This window comes from Balaenoptera musculus, chromosome 12, assembly GCF_009873245.2.
Source record: "Balaenoptera musculus isolate JJ_BM4_2016_0621 chromosome 12, mBalMus1.pri.v3, whole genome shotgun sequence".
Taxonomy (NCBI): Eukaryota; Metazoa; Chordata; class Mammalia; order Artiodactyla; family Balaenopteridae; genus Balaenoptera; species Balaenoptera musculus.
Genome location: NC_045796.1, coordinates 3,098,101 through 3,111,710, shown reverse-complemented (window position 1 = coordinate 3,111,710; position 13,610 = coordinate 3,098,101). Strand labels below are relative to the sequence as shown.

Genomic DNA, 13,610 nt, shown 5'->3' with positions numbered 1-13,610 from the left:
GGTATCCCGCTTCCGGCGCGTCGGCGCGGCCCTTGCGGCCTCCGTAGCAGCGTGCGCATGCGCGCCGGGTTCCGCCGCCGGCCTGTGTGGGCCCTGTGGCCGCGGGCGACGGAGCGAGGGGGACGGCGTCCGCGCTGGGCTGGCTTCCCGCCGGCCCGCGGGACGGAAGCTGTCAGGGAAGGACGCGGAGAGCCGCGATCACCCGCGCTCGGGTTTAGTAGTCGCTGCCTCCCACCTCCGGGAGTCGGGACCCAGAGGTGCGCACAGCCGTTGCTTGTTGGATGAATAGACCCACGAACGCGGATCCTCACGAGTGTCCTCGAAGCCGCGTGCCTCGGGCCCACGTCCAGGCCGGCGGACCCGGGCTCCAGTGCCGGAACTAGAAGTCTAGCTCTGCAGACTCAGGTCCAGTACTGCGGCCCCGAGGCCCCGTGCCCTAGACCCGCTTCCAGGCCCGACAGAAGAAGGCTGGGGGCCCCTGTGCCAGTACTGGCAGGGATTCCGTTCTAAACTGCCGCTCTCCGAGCATCTCCGCTCGAAGGGAGTCCGGGGACAAGGGGCAGGCTTTGGGCGCTGGTGGTGTAACAGGGAAGAGCTAAATCCGACTCCCTGTTCCGTCTGTTTCTTTGACTTCAGCCTTTGCTTTTCGTCGCTTTTGTTGGTGTAATCATATACATATAAAATGGCCTGCCCCAGGGAACCCTGCCCCTCTGCCTGACTGTTAAACTAAAGCGCCTCTCTTCTTTTCCCAGGGAGACAGTCTGACCCTGCACACCTGTGGATGGCTGCCAAAAAGAAAAAAAAAAGACATTAACACATCCCCTCACCCAGGCTGGCAGTTCCAGGGGATATTTGCAAAACGTATGGCCTCTTTACTTTACTTCCTCCTCTCTAACCCCTTTCTGTGCTATAAAAGAAACTGGCGTCCAAACCCCGATAAGGTGGTTTATCGGAGACACTAGTCTGCCATCTTCTCGGTCTGCCGGTAGTGATTTCTTTTCTCTCTTACTCTCTACCTTGCTAAGGAGAGATGAGAAACTAGGGCTTCCTGTACAGTGTGAATTCCAGAGAATCCTGGAGTTTTCCATAAATACACCTCTGCTTTCCAGTGTGGTATGATCGTGATGAAATGCCTACTGTTTTGTTTTATTACATCACCTACTCCGTTCCTTCCCTAAAATGTGACAGTTAAAAGGTGGAGCCCCAAAGGCTTTTATTGTCCATCCTTACTGCCTTCAGTAGAATTTTACCTAATCTCAATGAGATAGAAAACATTATGGTAAGACCCCTAGAAAAACAGATGATACACTTGCTCTGATAAAACAGTCCAATGTTCAGCATGTTTTAGGTGGAAAATACTTATATTTGGCCTATTTATACTGAAGTGTGAGATCCTATTCTTTTGTCCTTAACTTAAAAAGATCAGAAAATAGAGCGGAAAAAATGCTATGAAATAATAAACCTCTATGCTTCTGTAATGAAAGAGTACATCTATACATTCTCTAAATTTTTTCCTTTTGAAGTATAGTAACTTTAGTTTTCCGTACGCAAAAAGATGAAGTAAACTGATTACTAATGGAGAGAAAGCTTTCCAAGGATATGTGAAGTTGAGCCATGGAATTTGCCAGTGTCCAATTGTGTTTAACCTAAAAAGGGCAATTTCATAATTTGCAACCTGTACCTGGGTGTAAGAAATTTTACTTAGAAAATAATATTGAAGATTTAAGAATGTGATTTGGGCCTTTTCACTTCTCATGCCCTATGAGCCAAGCTTAGTTTCCTAAAAAAATACCACATGAAATTTATTGAACGCATAACCCAATGGAGATAATTGAATAAGAGTCTAGGCTCCCTAGTCAGACTGCCTGGGTTAGAATCCTGGCTCCCCCGTTTTGTAGCTGTGAGGTTTGGGGCAAGTCAACCTAAACTCCTGTTTCACTTTCTGATATGTGAAAATCAAGGTGATAATAGTTCCTATCTTGCAGGGTTGTTATGAGGATTCAATAAAATAATACATCAATCGACCCTCATTATTCAGGGGTTCTATGTTACAAATTCACCTACTTGCCAAAATTTATTTGTAACCCCGAGATCAATACTTGCAAGCACTTTCGCGGTCACTCGGGACATGTGCAGAACAGTGAAAAGTTAGTCACCCAGCACTCACCGTCACGGCTGGGGCGGAGCAAGGCAGTGACGGGCCTTGGTTTCAGCTCATACTGCAAACAAGCGCCATTTTTGCGGTCTGCTTCCTGCTACATTTTTTCACATACTTGTGCCTTTTCTTGGTGATCTCACTGTTTAAAATAGCCCCCAAGCCTAGTGCTGCAGTGCTGTCTAGTGTCCTAAGCACAAGAAGGCTTATGGAAAAAAAATATGTGTTAGAGAAGCTTCGTTCAGGCTGTTATAGGCTGATGTCTGTGAGTTCCACATTAATGAATAATGCATACTGAATACGAAGTTTTTAAACTGAATCCCTTCAGACAAGGTTATGGGTTGATCAGTTGAGGAATGCGCAGTCAGAGGCTTGCAGGACCCTGACCTGTGTCTGCAGGAGTGGGGCCTCAGTCTTCGTAAACCAGTGTTTGCAGCGACTTTATCAGGCGTAACCTGCAGATGACAAGGATCGACTATAGGTGTAAGCGCAGGGCCTGCCACATGCCAAGTGCTGAACGAATGCTGGGTTCTGTGATTCAACCATTCCTGTTGTTTCATCGTGTCTAACGTCTGCTCTGGGTCCCTGTCTCCCTTCCCATCTGTGGAAGGAAAATCTAAACGGGGTCATTATTGCTCAGAGAGCTCTGTGACCTGGAACCAGGAAGCCACGGAGGAAGGTGACGTGCATGCCTCAGCCTGGATGGAATCTGACCTTTTGACCTGATGAAGTTGTCCAGAGCACCTGCCAGAAACGCAAGATACTTATTGGACCCTTACCCTAAAATAACCTGAGACAGTCTATCTACTTATTGGACCCCTGCCCTAAGACAACTGACGATTCCTTAAGGACAAATCTTTTCTCACTTGCGACTGTCAATCACGGTTCTTGCCAGAAAACATTTAACAGCCTCCTGGCTTGTTTTCTTTTTTTCCTGGCTTTGTGTCTTCAGAAGCCCCTGATCCTTTCTCTTCCTTGGAACACTCCTTTAGGGTTGCCCTGAATCTGTCTCCCAAATTACAATTCTTAGGACCCCAAATAAACTCTTCCTATTTGCAGCCTCCTGCTTTTTTTTTTGGCTGACACATCCTAGTGAACAGTCTGTAAGGAAGCCCGAAGTAAGCCTGTACTTCGTGCCCAGAATCCTAGAACAAAAGCCGGGAGCTTCCTACTTCCTTCCTCTTCCTGCTTCTCAGCCACAGAGCTTTCCAGAGGCAATGGCCTGTCCAAACACGAGGCAGCCGGACAAGCTGGAGGCGATTCCAAGTGGTGAGAGGCAAAGCTTGAGAACATCTTTCCTGGGCCCCGAGATGAGAGTCCCCGCTTCCTTCCAGGCCTGCCAGAGGGGAGTCTCCGCACCTGCCATCGGTCCTTCCTCCCTCCACCCACCCTCCCTCTGTCCCTTCACCAGCCCGCAGGGGAGCCCGTGAAGGAAGCAACAAGTTCCAGCAGAGCCCCCGGTCAGGGAAGCTGAGGTCCCCCCTGGGAGACGTGTGGTCCTTTCCAGAGGCAAGCCCAGGGCCAGCCCACCCCCCAGAGGCCACTCCATCCCACGTGAAGACCTCTGCCCCCAAGGGATCCCACACACAAACCAGCACCCCTTCACCAGCTGACCGTGGTGAAAGAGGCTGGGGTCCCAGAGGGGCCTTAGGAGAGAAGTAACACCTGATGAAGGTCTGCGGGAACCCTTCCCCATGGAAACATTTTAAGCATTTTGAAACAAAGACAATACAAAACATCTCAAGTTTCCTATTCCCATTTCTTAAGTTTCATACAGTACTTTGTAGAAAAATGTATCAGACACTCTCCAGTGACAATCCAGATAGGAAATTACCCTCGAATCTGAGCCCCTGAGCGGCTAGAAGGACCTTAGAAAGAGTGCAGAGGACATGAGTTGGGATAGAGCTGGTGACAGGTCATCATTGGCCCTTTACTCTGTCTCATAAGCTTGCCTTAATCCCTTCGCTGGACTGATAGCAAAGCTTGGCACAAAAGGTAACACAATAGCTTTTCTTCCTTGAGGACTGAGGCCCCAGAACGCTCTGTGAGTGAACCAAGTCAGTTGCTGGTTAAGGCCGTGAGGCTGCCCCAGGCAGAGGGTGGGGACCAGCTGTCATTGTGCAGGGGTGGGGATGGAGAGACCTTCATTCCTTTCTGCCTCCCGACCACATCCCTGGAAACAAAGCGGAGCGCCCTGACAAGCGCTGCCATAAGGGCGACACTCAAGAGTGTCCCACTGGAACAGGAGGTGGGGGCCATCGCCACGCTCCCTCCCGGGTCAGCAGGGACCCTGAGATGATCGCCAGACCGCCCCCCACCCAGGGGAAGGCAGATGGGCGGGCAAACAAACAGCACGTGGCTTGACAACGCCGCTGTCCCAGGACACACACGGCACAGAAGTGGCCGACATCAGCTCCAGCTAATCCAGTCTGGCCCCGCAGGCTGCGTGGCGTGGAGGTCATTTTAAATCTGTTTATCTCACTCCTCTGCTGAAAAACCTCCAAGGACTCCACTCCACCCTCAGAGTAAAGGGCGCTATCGTGATAGTAAAGGACAGGGTAGATTAGAGTAGCGCACAGAGCTGGTCCTGACCCAGCCCCGGCTCTTCCCTCCAGCCTCACACATCACCACATCTTTCTTTCCACAACACATACAGGGGCACACGTACGTGCATGCCTGCGCGCACACCGTGTGAACACACGTGGAGACCCACATGTTTAGCCAGGCCTCCGTGCTCAGAGTCTGCAGCAACGACAGGCCTGTTGTCGTTGCTTGAAATCTTGCTCCCCGTGTCCCCCAGTGCCCACCCCCAACTCCTCCAAACCTCCTTTCTTGGCCAATGCCCACTTGACCTCTGGGTCTCCTCCTCCGGGGAGCCCTCCTGGACTTTTTACGATGTGGCCCGGGGCCCGAGCCCAGAGCCCTCCTCATGCTCTGTCCATCCCTAAGCAGGGTCACCAGTCTCTCCCCGACTTTGCCTGGCCGAGGTCAGTCGTCCCACTAGACTGCCTTGTGTCCAGACCCCACCCCGTGATAGAAGCTCAGAGGATGTTTATAGAATGAATACATGAGTAACAATAACGAGAGCATATTTAAGGAATCTGAGACATAATTTGCCTCCATACGACATCTAAAGTTAATTGTAGGGGAGAAAGTAAATCCAGGTGTCAATAAATGAACAATTATGTGTTGAGCACGTCCTGTGTGTAGCTCTCCCTTCAGCGGGCTGGTGAGGTCTAGAAAGATACAGCTGAGTATTCAAACGGCCAAGATAAGCCAGGCATTTCTTCCACCGCGGGCGCTCCCGGGGCCTCACTCCACTACTGAGCAGGAGAAAGTCCGAACCTTTGCCATGTGTGAGCTAAGTGGTGTGCGGTGTGCCTTGACCCTCAGCCTCCCTTCTCACACACTGAGCCGCGTGAACCACTGGGTGCTGAGTGAAGGGGTGTGTCCCCCAAAGATCTGCTCTTTTGGAAAATATCCTGCTTCTTAATTTTGCTCAAATGTGTTATTCCAAAGAAAGACACAAAGGTGATTCTTTTTATGATTATCTGTTGGGGATTATGTCTTTCCAGGGGAGAAGGGTTTTTTTTGTTTTTTTTTCTTAAGATTTTTTGATGTAAACCATTTTTAAAGTCTTTATTTAATTTGTTACAATATTATTTCTTTTTTTTTTTTTTTTTTTTAATGTTTTGGCTTTTTTGGGCCCGAGGATCTTAGCTCCCCCACCGGACCTCCAGGGAATTCCCCTGGGGAGAAGTTTTTACAACTCAAACCCCTTGAGGAGAGAAAATGCCGCCCCCAAATCCTGTTTCCTGAGAGAGAGCAGAGAGCCTGGTAGGTAAGAACAGAACGCTCTTTCTCTGTCTTTCTGTCAACAGGTGGTGTTGTCAGCCATAAAGTCCCTGCTGAGGTCACAGCTCTGCTGTAAATGGAGCTCCCAGTCACCCTATTAATGTCCATCTGAGGTCTTCAGGAAACTCCTTTACTAGTCCCTCAAAGCAAGGGACCCTCTCACGACTTTGAATGAATGAACCAGCTATAAACGAGTTTTGGATGTTGCTTGCTTAAAAGCAAAGGTAAATCCAGCATTTTTATAATTTATTTCTCCTGCTCCATTTGCTATATCACTACTGGATGATGGAAACATGACTGCAGTATTACATGAATGGTTAAAATATGTTCCCATGGTAACTGCGACCAGGATGCAATCTATAGAAAAAGAGTGTGTATCAGTGCAACTAAATTACAATCCAACTAAAAATGACACAATCTGCCTTTTAAGGGATTAGTAGATTAACATGCATTTGTTGTGTACTTGGTATTTTGTTCAGAGAAGAAAAAGATACTATCTCACCCTTGAAGAAGTTACAAATTAATTTTTGAAATGAGATTTAATCGGAAATGAACAAAAGCAAGACCGCACAGGGTGAATTTTAACTTCGGACATTCGTGGTCCCTGAAGGCAGCACCTGGGACCGTTTTGGAAGCGTAGAGCCTCAGGCCCTGGAGTGAGGGCTTCCCGCTACCGGGCCCCTCAGGCGATGAATATGCATAGCGAAGTGTGCAAGCACTGGCCTCCACTGGGGAAACAGGGAGATCCCGAGGCAGCTTTATTCAGGAGGCGGACTTGGAGGGATACTTGTATAAAAACAAGGATTTGCTGCCGAATTCCAGAGACCTTACTTTCCAAATCTGTATTGATTCCGTTCTTCTTTCTCCATCTCAACTCTCTCTGCAGAGCCCAAGCCTCGGCCCGCCTCAGTGGGCATCCCTTCTCCTGCTCTGATGCGGCGCCCATCCCGCTGACCAGTGACACGCAGGTGACAGCCCCTCGGCTTTCACACCTGCGTGAGGCTCCCTTACAGACAGGTCAGGTCCTTACCACCTGCCCCGACTGGGTTCCCACGGAGACAGAGTGGCAGGTGTCTGTGTGCAGGACACAGGACCAGCCCCGGCAGGGGAGTGACAGGAGCAGGTGTGCACCCAGACGATGGCATATAGTCTAGGCAGAGGCTTCGAGCCCATCCCGGGAGGCAGCCCATCGTGAGGGGAAAGGTCCAGGCCTCCACTTCTGCGTCCACCTGTAACTGGACAGGAGCTGCCCCTGGGGATGGGCGTGACCTGGTGTGAGGCGGCCATTCCCCAAGAGGGACTCAGGCAACACTCGAGTGGCTTCCCCGAGGTTGCGTGTGAGAGGGGCGGTCCTCCTGGGAACCGAGGAGAGGCGAGCACCGCCGTGGTGCCACCTGCAAGGTCAGTGCCAGGAGCTAAGCCACGGTCAGCAGCAGCCATGGCCAGCTGGCCAGTGTGAATGGGGCGGGGGGATGCAGGTAAAGCTGCCGTGGCCAGAAAGGTTTATTGGCCACAGGGGGACTCGTGTGGGGACAGAGAGCGCTGAGTTAGACCCTTACCCCTGAGGCCTTGAAGCTGGTTTGGCTGAAGAGGAAGTCAGTTTACAGACAGCTCGGGCACCGCTTATACCAACGTTGGGTCTCTGTTTGAATCCTGTCACTTCATATGACCCGTTCGCTTCGTGTTTGTCTCTGTCTCCTTTTTCTTCTCTGTAAATTGGGAATCATAATAGTACCGACATGATAGGGATGTTGTAAGGATTCGATGAGACTATGCAAGTCGAGATCTGGGACTGCACCTGCTACATACTGCATGCCTGCTCAGTGATGATGGATATTAGCGTCATTTATTTGGATAAACCTATAATTATATTCCAGCTTGGTCTCTTAGTTGCTGTGATCTTGTGCAGGTTTTCTGTTGCTGTTTTGTTTTTTTTTTTTAAATAATGATGTTTTGGTTATTATTATTTAATTAGTATTGGGTACAACCTTGGCATTGAGAGGGTTTTTTTTGTTTTGTTTTGTTTTTTTAAAGTATTTGTTTATTTATTTATTTATGGCTGTGTTGGGTCTTTGTTTCTGTGCGAGGGCTTTCTCCAGTTGCAGCAAGCGGGGGCCACTCTTCATCGCAGTGCGCAGGCCTCTCACTATCACGGCCTCTCCCGTTGCGGACCACAGGCTCCAGACGCACAGGCTCAGTAGTTGTGGCTCACGGGCCCAGCTGCTCCGCGGCACGCGGGATCTTCCCAGACCAGGGCTCGAACCCGTGTTCCCTGCATTGGCAGGCAGATTCTCAACCACTGTGCCACCAGGGAAGCCCTGTTGCTGTTTTTTTACTTCATGTCTCTGCTTAGAAATAACATTATTTCATGCACTTTTCGTTGATTGCACCTTTTGGAAATTCTGTTCCCTGGATAAGAAAATGAATTGCAAATTTGTGTTAAGATAATCAGAGATTAAAAGGAAAGATCTGTTTTGTGCTGCTTCAAAGAATATTAACGTCCAAGATGCATGAGCTGGGGTCTCACTTAGCACCCAGCACTCTCTTTCTTGGTACTCCATTACACGGGCTGACTGAATTGCAAACTATCTTTACGCCAAAATAATGCATATTTCAACTTCAGAAAATGTATTAGACGTCTGTCACGATTGTCAAGTCTGTCTTTGTTTTCCTATCATCAGAACAGTGAATGTATTTTACAGAAATTTAGGCAGGGACTTTTCATATGTTGTATAAAAAGCTCTTGCAAGTGCAGGAAATATAACTGATGCTGATAAAAGTGCCTAAAAAGTTAAACGGCAAACTGTCCATTCTAGGTGCTTATATGAATTTCTGTTGATGTAAATGGGATGATTTGTGACAATTATTATAAAAGCCAGGGTAATCCAAGAGTTGTGTGCACTAGTTTTCTTTTTTTTTTTTTTTAAAGAATGTCACTTTTTTTAATTAATTAATTTATTTATTTTTGGCTGTGTTGGGTCTCCATTTCTGCGCGAGGGCTTTCTCCAGCTGCGGCAAGCGGGGGCCACTCTTCATCACGGTGCGCGGGCCTCTCACTATTGTGGCCTCTCTTGTTGCGGAGCACAGGCTCCAGACGCGCAGGCTCAGCAGCTGTGGCTCATGGGCTTAGCTGCTCCGCGGCATGTGGGATCTTCCCAGACCAGGGCTTGAACCCGTGTCCCCTGCATTAGCAGACAGATTCTCAACCACTGCGCCACCAGGAAAGCCCGTGTGTGCACTAGTTTTCTAACTAGCCTTTCAATGATCCTTCTAGAACCTTTGCCATGGGAGCACACCTGTATACCTGGATTAAATGTCCACAGGGGCTCTCCAGCTTTACCCGGCGGTTGGTGTATTGCAATAAATAGGGGGTCATTTTTCCATAAGCTATAAGGTGTTTGAGCAGGTACACTGTGATTTCCTCAGCCCTTTGCATGGTTTTCCTAGGATCAGAGTTTGGACTTGTGATTGTGGTATCCCTGCCCATGACATTGTACACTCTTCCCAGTGAAGAGGGGGAACATCTCCCCTCAGGGTAAACTTGTTGAACTCAGGTACCACATCTATGTCATTCTGTGTTTTTTTTTTTTCTTTATGTATTCCCAGAGTCTGGCAGAGTCATGTAACATAGTAAATGTTCCATAAATATTTTTTGCATGAATGAACGAACAGAAAGTTGTAACTCCAACAGTTCACTAGAAATTATCTCATCTTTCCTCCTTTTTAAATAAATAAGGCAAGCATCCTCATTCAGTAACATTCTTGCAGTCTTACAGCTGGTTAAGAGCTGAGCAAATGTCACCCACATCAACAGACCGCTGGTGACGAGACTGGCTCATTTTGCTCGGCCTGAGTGGGAGAGAGGTCATGAGGACGGTCCCCAGGCATCCTTCCTGACACGCAGGGTCTTCTTCACTCACCACTTGCGTTTCCTGTCCAGAGATACTTATGGAGGCAGAAGGCGGTTAAGGGGTAGATTTGTTTTTGCATCAATTTCATTGTTAATCACTCTTGCAGAAGGGTTGGTTACAAACAAACAAAAAAATAAAAGTTGTACAATCTAAAGCCCTTTTTTCAGACAGTCTTGGCCCTGCCTGAACTGGCCCAGACGCTAAATCTGAGAAACGCGTGAGCTTTTTGTCCTAGGTTTTCATGTATATGTTAGGAGGTGAGAGGGAGATTCTAATAAGTAGGATGTATGTGTTTTTAAAGGTGTTGTTACATTCCTTACAACACACATTAGCTGAACACAGATCACAACTCCATGACCTCAGGGTCTGAATCTTGTGAGGCCACAAGGGGGCGTAACTTGGCCACAAAAGAGTCTCAAGCCTGGAGAGAGCCGAGGAGGGCAAAGCCGCTTTGGGATCTACCTGCATCCAGGAGGAGAAGCAGGTGTCTTGGTTTCCACCTTCTCCCTCAGGTGCTCCTTGCTCCCCAGAGTCGGGGGCAGAGTCTCCTCCAGCCCAGCCGAGTGACTGTGTCCCTGGGGCGTCGCAAGTTAAAACAGGAAGAGCAGCGTCCTCCCTGCAGACAGGTGGAGGGCGTAGGCGGTCTTAATGATTTGTGTATTTTATTGAAAACCCCAAATATTTAATTGGCTGCTAAAACGGACAACGACATGCAAATTCCTCCCTCCTTCCCTCCCTCCACCCCCCTTCTCTTTCTTTCTTTCTAAGTCATATTTAGGAGCCTCCATCCCCTTTATCTCTTTTGGCCTTGATCTTGCACTTCTGCCTGGGGACCAGCCCACGAGTGCCAGTGTAAACAGGAGAAAGCGCAGAGGGTTAGGCCTGCACCTGGGAAGGCAGCTCTGTGCCCCAGGCTTTCTGGAAGGACCTCCTCTCGTACTGGTTGTATTGCTTCCACAGGATGAAAATTATTTTCTCTGACTGTTGTGTGTTATCTGAGTTCCAGTTAGGAAAACTCCAGCTGGACGGCAGATGCCTGTACTCTTCTTATGGAACTTGAGCTGAGATCAGGTAAAATAAGACAAACGTCTTCGCTGCTGCGACTACCGGCAATTAACGCGTCAGAACTTGTCTTAGGTGAACGTTCCACGATTACTGGGGACTGAGGTTGACCATGTTGCTTAGTGGTTGGGTGGTGGGTTCTGGTCTTAAAGACCTGGGTTCGAACCCTGAGCCCCTTGCTGTGTGACTGATCTCAGACAAGCTATCTAACCTCTTTGTGTCCAGTCTCTATCCGTGGAAGCGGGAACATAGTGGTATGTAAAGTACCCAGAGCATCTTAAGTGCTTCCTATACACTTGTTATTATAATGTCATAATTTTTATACTAGCTCATCTTTGTCCTTCAGGAGTCTCCTTTCAGAATAACTTTAGACTTGGAAAAATATTGCAGACATAGTAGAGTTTGCTCATACCCTTCCCCTAATTCTGCCTAATGTTTTGACATCTTACATCACCAGACCGCAGGGACAAAACCAGGAAATTAACATGGATGCAATACCATTAACTAAGCTGTAGACTCTATTCGTGTTTCTCCAACTGTCCCCCTAACGCGCTTCTTTGTGTCCGGGACCCAGTCCCAGTGGGTTCAGCAGCCATGGCTCCTCAGCCCCTCGCGGGTCTGCAGGCTTCCTTCCTCTTTCACAACCTGAGCACTTCGGGAGATTCCTGGCAAGTGATTCTGTAGAAGGTCCTTTGCTTTGGGCTAATCTGATATTTCCTCACAATTACACTGAGCTTACGCATTTTGGGCAAGAATACCACAGAATCTCAGTGCATCCGGTCAGGAAAGACGTGTGTGTTGATATGTTTTATTACAGACACAGTCGGTCCCTCCGTATCCATGGGTTCCGAATCTGGTGGATTCAACCAACTGAGGTTGAATGAAAACATTAAAAATAAATTTTTCCAGAAAGTTCCAAGAAGCAAACCTTAAGTTGCAGGTGCCAGCAGATATTTACATAGTATTTACATTGTACTTACAACTACACGGCATTGACATTTTTAGGCATTGTAAGTTACCTAGAGATGATTTAAAGTATAGGAGGATGTGCATGGGTTATATGCAAATACTACGCCATTGTATACAAGGGACTTGAGCACCTGTGGATTCTGGTGTCCGAGGGGGGTCCTGGAACCGATCACCCTCGGATAATGAGGGACGACTGTTCTGTTAACTTTACTCTGGTGGCATCAGCCGCGTGTCCTCGCTGTAGAGTCCCTGTTTTCCCATGTGTAATCGGTGCACACCTTGGAGGAGATATGTTGAGACTACAGCTGTGATTTCTCATCATGCTCACACCCACCACGTTCAGCACCGATAGATGCTTCTGGCCTAGGCCCATTATTACTGTGGTGTCGGCCTAAGGGAACTTTTCTCTTTCCATCGTTTACATTTACCTTTGTAATTCTACTATAAGGAGGAACTGTCCCTTCTCTGCTGTATGCATGTATGTATGTATGTGTGTGTGTGTTCATTCATTCATTCATCCATTCATTCATTCGTTCTTCATTGATATGACTATGGATTTATGGGTATTGATTTTATTCTATGGATTAGTAATTACTATCATTATTTTATTGCCAAAATTGTCCCAGATTTGGCCACTGGGGCTCTTCAAGCAGGCTCCTGTGTTCTTTCAACATGCCCTCGTGATTTTTTCAGCACTTCCTTAATTTCTGGCACCATAAAAATGTTCCAAGCTCATCGTGTGTTTTCCTAACCCCACGCTGGAGTCGACCATTTTCCAAGGAGTACTGTTTCTTTTATTGGAAACTCATACTTAGAAACGAGTATCTGAGCTCTAGGTGTACTCACTGCCCCTGGGTGTCCTTGCCTCTCAGCCACCCAAGCAGACAGAACTGGGTCAATATGTAGACACCATGAGTTTATTCTTACACCTCCCATTCATCCTGAACTCCCCTTTGCCTGACTCATAACGTCTTTTTCTGACAGTGAGAAACCTGGCTTTCATCATCTGTGGTGTATTTACGTATTTGCTCAATCCTAGGTTTTCTTATGGTCATTTTGAGTATTCTGCCAGTTTAAAAAGTTAAACATTATATTTTTCTTCTTACTGTGGCTACCCTCTCTTTAAAACCTATAATTATGCATATTTACCTGTAGTAGTAAACTTAGAAATATCTTATTGTACCCTTATAATTCAGGATTTTTTGCCCACGATCATGTCCCTTGGTCTCCCTCTTCCCTCAGACCCATAGTGCTGATATTTTAGTTCTAGACTGTTATGGACGTCTGTTTCCCACTTGGGTCCTATAGGGGACTTTACCTAAGCATTTGATTATCCTTAATTCCATACCTCTTATAGCAATCTCCTGAATTTGTCTCTTTTCTTGTCTGAATCCTTCCTTCAAGAGCATTTCCACTGTGTGATAACATTTTTGAGGCTTTATATGAGTGAGAATATTTATATCCTCACATCTGAGTGGCAATTTGGATAAAAAAATCTGACATTCAAAGTTCTTTACTTTTACTACTTTAAAACCATTACACCAGTATCCCCTTGTACCATTTTCCTACCAGTCTGTCTCTTACTCCTTTATAGGTTAGGGTGAAGATAAAATATATCGTTCAACCGGGACACACTTGAGAGTGAAGAGGGCACTACC

The 13,610-nt window shown here is 47.6% G+C and overlaps 1 long non-coding RNA gene across 6 annotated transcripts in view; it reads left to right on the top strand.

Moving 5' to 3' along the window:
- The first annotated feature begins 31 nt into the window (after nucleotides 1-31).
- The window catches only part of LOC118905063, a 34,290-nt gene continuing 20,711 nt past the window's right edge, over nucleotides 32-13,610 (top strand). For 2 of the 6 annotated variants that reach the window (XR_005022145.1, XR_005022143.1), the window contains exons 1-4: nucleotides 37-257; nucleotides 753-861; nucleotides 6,037-6,234; nucleotides 6,897-7,027. This is a non-coding gene — a long non-coding RNA (uncharacterized LOC118905063). Of the gene's footprint in view, nucleotides 258-752; nucleotides 862-6,036; nucleotides 6,235-6,896; nucleotides 7,412-10,927; nucleotides 10,993-13,610 lie in introns of all 6 variants that reach the window. The other 4 variants (XR_005022142.1, XR_005022147.1, XR_005022144.1 and 1 more) reach the window with 4 other exon arrangements.